The sequence below is a fragment of the Acipenser ruthenus genome, chromosome 2 (assembly GCF_902713425.1).
Source record: "Acipenser ruthenus chromosome 2, fAciRut3.2 maternal haplotype, whole genome shotgun sequence".
In the NCBI taxonomy this organism is placed as follows: Eukaryota; Metazoa; Chordata; class Actinopteri; order Acipenseriformes; family Acipenseridae; genus Acipenser; species Acipenser ruthenus.
The window spans coordinates 66,190,525-66,200,785 of record NC_081190.1 but is presented as its reverse complement, the minus strand read 5'-3'; positions in this window follow the sequence as shown (position 1 = coordinate 66,200,785).

Sequence of the window (10,261 nt, the reverse complement as noted above, 5' to 3'; positions counted from 1 at the left end):
CCGCAGGATGGAGCACAAGGAGGTTAAGTGACTTGCTCAGGGTCACACAGTGAATCAGTCAGTGGCAGAGGTGGGATTTGAACCGGTGGTTTTCTGGTTACAAGCCCTTGACTTTAACCACTGGACCACACTGCCTGCTTAAAAATGGCTACAACACAGAACTGAGTATCTGTTACACATACACTTCCTTAATCATTCACTAGCGCTGTCTTCCCATGTCTGCAAAGTACCGGTATATCAACCATTAGGGGAAGCAGCTTGTTGATTGCTGGTAGTGAGTTTTACTCTCCAGGTAAAATTATCTAGAAAGTGCAAGTGCATAATAGACTACCTGAATGAAAAGCATGCAAGCTGAGAGCTTTCTTCAATATAGTATGGTACAAGATTGAACAGACATTTGAAAAGAGCTTTGAAACAGACTTTATAGTTCTAAGCTTAAAAAGTTGTCAGGATGTTAACAATGAAAGAAAAATGACAGGTACGTTATTTAAACAATTGTAGCAACATGTGGGGAGGTGACACGCTATATTTTTTGGAACCCCACTACTTACTCTTTAATGCGCAAAATAAACAAAAAAAAAACATCCAACAAAGCTACTGTAGTTAACAAAATAATTCCATAACTCTTACATGTTCAGTTTTGAAAGGAACACGTTACAGTAAACTTGTATCATTATTAAAAAAAACATGACCTCTGGTACTACACTTGGTTAAAGAAATTTGCAAGCATTTTTCAATTAGTGGAGCTCTTACTTCGAGCTAAACTGGGAATATAGCAGATTGGTGTAACAAATGGTTCCCCCAAATCCATGAGAACCCTCCCACTGGCTGGTAGCAGATCTATGAACATAATCAGGGATTCAGCTGGAAACAAAAAAAAGTTCTGGATCTTATAATTAAGGAAGAGGAATGGCATTTTTGTTTCTAGGTCAAATGTACTGACCTTGACTTGCAGTAGCTTCCATATATGCTTCAAGTTCTCATCTGCTTGTAGGTTTCGTGCCTTATTGTTGGTGTTGGTGGCTGCATGCCCACCTTTGCCAAGCCACGTTTTAACATAAACATCAGATCTGAACAATACCAGTGGCGGGCCGACTAATCTGATGAACAGGAGTGATGACACTGTTGTTGTGAAGCGTGCTATCTTAAAATATATCTTAAAACGATACACATTTGTCATTCAATTCATGGAACAGGACCTTTTTTATTGTACATGTTGTGTTTATAGAGTTCTTTTTTTTTCTTCATACAGTTCATTTGCAAACTGTATAATTCTCTCCTGTCATTGAATCTGGGATCCGGTATGTGATGTGGCACAAATTAACCCTGAGCATAATCATATTTTCAAGCTCACACTTTAAGGTTATTTTACTCCTGAAAGGCTACGTTATCATAATTTGGTTAGAATTATAAAGATATTTTCAGCTAATTCAAAAAGTAAAAATATATGTAAATATGTTACTTTGATCAAAAAACATTTTAATTGTATACCAAATTGGATTTCTAACCTTTATAAGGCTGCTTTCAGGAGCCATATGTAACAGACAATGTAATTTGTGTTCCATGTTTTTAACAAGAATACAAGTGCAAGTGTAATGGCATAATGGGGTAAATGAGAACCATGACCATATCGTCTTATAACCTGCTCACCGGTATAAAGAGTCAAATAATACAGTCAATTAAGGGTAGAATAATAGATTTTAAAACCTTACTACATCCTTTCAAGGAAAAAACTGATTGGATTTTAAAGCCCTGTTAAAGAAAGTTTGATCAGTTCAGGTCTCAGCTAATTCTTTGTGGATAGATGTGAGCAGCCTGTCATTTAATGGAACCTTTATTAGCTTTCCCTTTAAAGCCAAATAAAAGAACCAGTATAGACACCCAATAAGGTTCTCATCTCCAGAAAGTGTTCCCTGAAACACAGTGAGTGGGAATGCCTGCCCAGCAGCTGCTTGTGCTTCACTATACCTGCTTTGAGGATGACCAGAGGACTTCAATCTACAGTGCTGTCCATCCTGCACCTCGATCTACTGCTAAGTTCTAAAGCAGAATAAAACACATACATCAGGTTGGATTTATAGGAAGAAAAAGCACTAAGCAATAACACAAAGACAGTCAGCAAAAAATGTGTAGCTGTAGTTAAAAATTTCACCAGCCAAATAAATGTCAGTCAGCATTATTCATGCCCAATGCACATTTAGGTTATGCATGCATTTCTAGAAATTAGCCATAAATGTTACCAGAATTCTATTCTGTGTTTCCAGATAATTTAGTTTACTAATTTTAAGAGGAATTCATGAAGAGCAGACTCTGTATACAGTGTCTCCTTTACTGCGATGTACAGTATCATGCAGACTGTAGTCATTTCCATATAAACCCTTATAATGCCTGAAGTTGTAATCTGTTATTTAAACACATGCTGATTAATGTGTATCAAAAACTAGGATTAGTCAGTTTAGGTTCTCCTTGTGTGAAGAAGAACAATAGCCTGCAGTCTTTCTAGAGAGTGAAAACAGTATTTACGATATTCTCTTTGTAGTATCTCATTATTATCAAGCTTACACTGTACTCTGTATAATTATTTATCAGGATTTGATTCCAGTCATTGATTTGATCATGATCACTGAACACACTTACTCTACTGAATACCTAGTTTAATACTTAAGATAGTAACAAGAATGAAAAAGTAGTTTATTACGGAAAATAAAGCTGGGGCCATTTTTCACCAATGATTTTATTTGAAGTGGATTGCCTGGACTTTATTCTCAACCATCTCTGTACAGTGTATGGGTGTGCATGGACATGCATTATATTAAAGTAAGCAGTGCAATTTGAAGTACCAGGATCAGTTTAAAATATTAAATGTCTTTCCAAGTATAGATAATATCCACAAGAACAAAAGTAAAGGATTATAATTGGTTATACTGCTGATATCTATGTGACTATGTGAACGCCACACCATGTGCATTCAATTAAAAAACCTGCAGTGAATTATGAAAAACTGTATTTTACAAGTTAAACTTGAGCCTAGTGTTTAAAAATGTGATCACAGCGAAAGGCTGGACAACTGTCCAGACAGCAGATCAAATTGGAAAATATTGATACTTGGTTTCCAGTGCTAAGACAGTACTAGGTGACTAAGTGTCTTAATGTTTTATAAAATCAGTAATATATCAACAGAACTTGGGACTGAGTTTCAGGTTCCGTTCAAAACAAGCGTTATGCACTGTATTTCATCTTAATTAACAGAACTTTACACACAATCTGTTAGACCCAGGAAGTGACTGCTCAAATAACAATATTCTAAAGTATTAGAGACTTTTCGTTTTTTGTACTTTCAAGATTTAAGGCATGGATGCTAAACTTGTGTATAAAGTGTAATCAAGTTAGACACAGATTTCCATGTACACGCACGTTTCACCCATACTTTATATATCTTAACCCAAAATGGCAGAATGTGAAAATCGTCCACCTTGAGTCTTGGTGAACCCTAGTTTTAGTCATTGTCTTCTCAACAAATTATTATTTTAGTATTATTTTTATTCATAAAACCGATGCATAAAAAAATGTCTTTTCTTGCTTACTGCATCACAAGTTATTTTATTTTGAAACTATGTATGCAATAAATTATTTGCTTGTGATACTTATAAACTGGCTTGTGATGAAGTAAGCAGGGTTTTAATATCTATCTGGAGCGAAGACAGGATCCAACGAGCACTAAATGGGCAGTGGAAAAATCAGTCACTACAGCGTCACTGCCGCAGGGCGATAGATTCTTCTTTTTTTCTTCTTTCCCCCTCAAAGTACGTCTGCTCCTGTGAGAAGTACCACCTGCAAGTGTAAACACACCGTTTACAAACTGTCCCAGAATCTTATCAAGATTCCGGAACGCTAGTGTAGACACACCTAATATGTTTATCACTTTTCAGCACCTTGGAGATATTATGTAAGAATAAAATAAATGTTCTGTTTACCCACATTTCCCAACCTCGTCATAAGCTTATCCTGTACCCTCTGGACCCTGACAGACTGATAAGAATGGGGTGGGGGTGTGAGCAGGGTGTTAATACATTTCAGCTCTAGTTAGTAAAGTGTAAGCAAGTTAGGAAGTCAATTCAGTGTAATTATGATATGACTGTTTATTTTTTTTAATATACCCACTGCTTGACTTTAGGATTACGATCACTCCGTGTCATCCACTATTGAAGCATTTACTGTATATCATGGAAGACACCACCAAAAACCAGTGAACGCTCTAGAGGAGTGGGAACTGTTTACAGGCTGAGGGCTTAAATTCAAACCCAGAATTTGTTAATATCCCCGAACAACTCAGGGAATACCAGGACAGGTGCAACCCTAAGAGAAATTGGACGAGTGAGCCTTGAGCCCCCACTGCTAGTAACTTAGCCCTCTTTTAGAGCAGACTTATAAAGCAACAAAATTGGTCTGTGAAAAGTCTAATTGTGATGAAGTATTTATTTTGTAATAATTTTAAAATCAGACAGGTTGCATTACTCAACATGACTTTTTGATGATTAGTTCAAAAGCACACACCAGCTATTACACTATTATTAGACAAAAACTGGATCGAAGCAGAATACAAGCGAAGGCTGTTCAGAAAGCATCTCTCAGATGTCAGCTTAAACTGGTGCTAAACTGTAATAAAGTTAAAGACCTTTGCCCAACTGGCTTGGAGTTAACCTGGTGCATCGTCAGCATGAGTACTTAAGAACAAAGTCTTCTATTTTAAAACTGTTTGCAAGAGTCCAAGAGTCAACGTGCGTCTCAATTGCAGTGCAATGGTACTTTTTTGGCCGATACTTTTAAAACATTTTAACTAACCTAATTAGCCCTACAGTAGTTTTTTTGGTACTTTTTATATTTTGCTTAGAAAAATACAGTATTCCGTCTCATTAGAGGTTATACTGAGTTGTAATCTTCCAACACTGTGTATTCCCTTGAGTTAATGAGTGCTACAATTACACTGTAAGTATATTTCCCTTCTGTTTGAGTGTGTATAAATCTCTTAACAGCACTCAAAAACAACATACTGTGAATCCTGAACTCAACAACCCTTGTCATTATTGGCCTCTCTCAAACTAGACTAGAAATGGACTGGCAGTAGAGCTGAGAGCACTGTAACTTATGATAATATGAATAGAATAATGTATGGGTCAGAATATATTATCACACAATAATATACGTCTTGAGTTGGTTTTGGGCAGTAATACTCCAGTAGTGGAGCCCATATGCTATTTGATATATTCTGTGTTTCTTAAATTATATAAAAGTTAATAAAACATAAAACATGTATTTATTATGTCAGTTTTCATATTTTGCAGATAGAGTATCAAAAAATGTAGAACAAAGGGTTTATTTTATTTCCATTGTTTTTATTCATAAACTGCTGAAATAATGTATATTTCCAAAGCATGCAAGCAGAAAAATAAGGGAAGGTTGGCTGGGCAGACTCGCCGATTGGACCACACAGCTATACCATGTGCGATGTTGCTGACAAAACCTTGTGGTGGTAAACTAAATGGTGGATTATATTAAAGCTCTCAGGTACATATAGTGGATATTTTGCGTTGTGTTATTTTATTGTGTTTCTCTTCAAATATGTTCTCTCTGCTTTATATTATATGCCCCCTATTTTACTGCATTTAATCCTGTACCTCAGAATATTGTAATCTGCCAAGTGTTTAATCTGTAGTATTTTGTACTTAATCATATCCTGATGTAACTATCACTATTTAATCATATCCTGATGTAACTTTCACTATTATCTGCTGTATTATTGAATTGTGGTTTGTCACACTTGAGAATTATTGTATTTCTTGTTCTTATTGTATGACTTATATTGTAACACTTGAATGTATTTGTATTTGCTTGCGATTGTAAGTCGCCCTGGATAAGGGCGTCTGCTAAGAAATAAATAATAATAATAATAATAATATCAACAAGTATTTTTTTCCTTGTATTTTTATTTTCTTGCTCTTTTAAAAATGATCCATTCAATTATCCTGTTATTGGCCTGAACCTCATTGTTTCAGATACTTCATCACTGTTTGGTTGAATGTCTATGTTTTTACACGACCAACTAGAACACTACGATGTATGGACATGTATATAGGAATATATTTTTTGCACTAACCTACGTATGTAGGCCTTATTTACATGAAGATTATAATTGTATACTTTTTTCAATATAGTGTTCTGTTTCCATGTCAACATATAATATAAACCATTAATACAGTAGGTCCTTTTATCAAATTACACTTTTTTTAAGGAATCAGCCCCCAAATGTAGTCTCCCATCATGTTCTCATTATACTGTCCTTCATTGACAGCTCATCCAGGAGCCTCAAAGCCGTGCTGCTCCATAATGGTAACAAGTACCCATCTCTTCCCCTGGCTCACTCGGTGCACCTCAAAGAGGATTACAACAGCATCAAGACCTTGCTGGACGCCTTGAAGTATGATGAGTACGGCTGGGACCCCCGGAAGGTGCTGATGCCACCACTGCACATCAAATTGGGCCTTATGAAACAATTTGTCAGAGCTCTAGATAAGGAGTCGGCAGCCTTCAAGTACCTTCAAGACTTTTTCCCTAAGCTGTCTGAGGCAAAGGTCAAAGCTGGAGTCTTCATCGGACCACAGATAAAGAAGATCCTGGAGTGCAATGAATTCCCCAAGAAGCTCACTAGTAAGGAGAAAGCGGCTTGAAACAGCTTTGTCGCAGTGTTTCGGGGCTTCCTGGGCAATCACAAGGCCGAAAACTATGTGGAGCTGGTTGAGACTCTGGTGAAGAACTACGGCACAATGGGCTGTAGGATGTCCCTCAAAGTCCATATCCTTGATGCTCATCTTGATAAATTCAAGGAGAACATGGGAGCGTACTCGGAGGAGCAAGGCGAGCGCTTCCACCAGGATATACTGGACTTTGAACGCCGCTACCAAGGACAGTATAACGAGAACATGATGGGAGACGACATTTGGGGGCTGATTCGTGAAAGTGATTTACAGTATAATCGTAAATCTCGAAAAACTACTCACTTCTAAATCTTTAGTAGTCATTTTTGTATTACTTTAGTATAAATACATGTTAATTTGGATTCATATGTTGTTTTTTTCTGACTTTATGTGAACGAAAAGACACAAATTCGCCCGTTTTCTCATTGGAAATAGGTACATTTCTAAATATCACTGTCCTGGTCACAAAAGCAAAGTTTGTGGGGAATAATAGCCATTTTCTATACTTTTGAGGCATAAGCAATTAGGAAATAACACTTACTACCCAGGAACAAAAATTGTGTTACATAGTGATTTCGATAGTGGTAGTTCCACTCATATATAACCAGTGATGAGAACCCCTGTCCACACTACATAACCGATCTCGACAACCGTACTCAAAAACATTTTAATTAATCCAACTCAAAGCATCCACACTAAAGTACCATTTTGTGTTTAGTCGGGCTTAATGCGTACAAACACTATTAAAATAGTTTGGTTACAGTTCCTAGCAGCGAAATGGACTGTGGTCAATAATGTGACCGAGGGATAATAAGATCATGTTTAGCTAGTCAGTCCCTCGGTCACCACTAAAGACCTGCTGCTCTGGCTGCACAGGGTGGAGTTGTTCATGAGTGGAGAACGGGAGTACAGAGGAGGTCAAAGTAAATATCTTTAAGTACACAATTGCTACTCGCACCAGCACGATACTTGTTTAATTTAGGGTTCTGTTTGTTTGTTCTGGACAAAGTGTTTTGTTTTGTTAAAGCTCTTTATTTTGGTTAATAAAATGCTGAGCGCCATTGCGTCTGTTTTGCCCTGAAATTGCCTGTGTTGTTGCTTTCATTTCCTGGCCTAACGTCACCCCTACAGCCATCCTATTCACTGTAGGCCACATGGGTTTTTTTGTTTGTTTGTTTGTTTGTTTGTTTGTTTTGTCATAGGGATGCAGTACAGTATACTGTATGCATTCATTTTAATATTCTGTATATTTTTCCTTTTTTTATTATGCATTTCATGCATCAATATTAGCACTATACTCTTGAACAATTACAGTAATTCTCACAACTGATATTGTATGTGGCTTTATGGTGTATGTTGTGAATGTGTGTAATGGACATATTGGATCAGTGTTTTGGTAGTGTTTTGGTATTTTGGACTGCAGTGAAGTTCAACGGGCGGTCAACATGTTGATTAGGCTTCATAAAGTGAAGGATCCTGAAAAGGTCAAGAAGGAGGGTAATTTGATTTGGTGTTTGAATTTCGATGACTTGCCTCAGTCACGTTTATGATATAATCTCATGTAAGGGGAGTCAGGAAATATACCCACTAGACTGCCCTGATGATGGCACTTCATTGCAATAAATGGCACTCGCACATACCTGCCAACTTTTGAAAATACAAAATCTGTATTATTTATTTATTTATTTATTTATTTTGCTGGGGCGGGGTGGTAGGAATTACAGATTCACTTTTTGTAAGCAGAGCAGTGGTATGCTACAGCATCTGACAATACCAAGCATTATACTGTATAAGAATTCTTAGACAGATAGTAATTCATTCTGACATATTAATTCCTTTTTTTTTTACTGTTTCCCCTGTAGGGCGTGGTGTGTGGCAGACTTGGCCTTCTTTATCAAGGTATTACTGGGCTTCCACTAGGATCAAGAGCAGTGAGATCGCAAGCTCACTTTGGCTGCCAAAAGTCCCTTCATCACCGCATTACTAAGTTCGCTGCGAGCCTCAGTCCTGTTTTTTTGTGATGGCGAACACTCTCACAATCTGCAATACAAGGAGTTGCTTCGTTACTCCGTAGTAGGTAGGTTTTTTTACAGTACAAGTCCGCTTCTCATTCACACTGTAAAGTGGCTACAACGTAAGTTTTCGCGGGCATCTACACAACGCTACATCATGCGTGGGAGGGTGATGCAGTGCGTGCGCCCCACAAAATATACCGTATATATAGCATATATGTGACGCTTGTTTTAGAAAATTAACTTAAGGGAATAATATAATTAACAATCTAAATTCTTGGGAGTTTCTTAAGTCTCACCGGGAGATGGGAGATCAAGCTCTACATTGGGTGTCAGGTATGCTCTTATACCATTTGAGCGAGGGTCAACTGTACATATTAATGTTGCTTACATTTACATGGTAACATTCCTATATAGAGTGAATAGGTATACTACAAACACTACAAACAAACCTTATTATCTAGCTATAGCTTACACCAAACATGTCCAATGTTGAGTCCTTGATATACAGACACACAGGCAGCATGCATATACACCTCATTTAATACAATGTTTATATATTATATCCATCTGTTTACATGAGGGAACACAATCGCATATACAAATTTTAAAATAATGTAGATTCCACAAGATTAAATCTGCATATTATTTTAACGCAATATTAAGGTCTGTAGCAATTTATGAACACAACTAATGGTTCCGAAATGTAAATATTTAAAGCAAATATACATCAGTAGCCTATTCAATACTTTCTCGCTTCACATTGTACTCTAGGCTATACCGCTATCAGTGTATATTGACAAACGGAAAAACAAGAACTGGTGCATAAACTGGCACATGCATTAAAAGACTCGAAATACAAATGTACCATTTTCTGACCTTACTCGGGTCATGTTTTCGTACGCGTACCACATTCTAACAATGTACCACTTTCTGGCCCTACACCGGCCTCGAGATAACCCCCTGAGGTTGTCTCGAGTACGGTATTAAACGCTGCGTAGTGTAGACGCTAACGGTATTCAGTACTTTTAAGCCGGTTTAAAGGCAACTAATAAGTCTCATGGCAGCTTATAGCTTTTTGTAGGAATGCATATTAAGCAACAATTTACTATAGCCTATGTTTTTGTGAGCAATACTATAGGCATAAATAGTTGCTTTTATGCAAATGATGAATACATTGTATTATACGTTTCAATTTACAAAATTTATAATATTTATTTCCAGAAAACTTTTAAAGTACTAATACTGTGTAGGCTTAAACATCATGTTATTGTAACACGTATAATATTATCAACAGTACGGTTAGTTTAATATATATATATATATATATATATATATATATATATATATATATATATATATATATATATATATATATATTATAGGGTACTTCCATTTACAGTTTTACAAAAAAAATGTACATCTTCCCAGCAGTGCAATCAACGCTTGCTCAATTCTTCGATTACATTTATTTCATATTCAGAGGTCGACTGAACG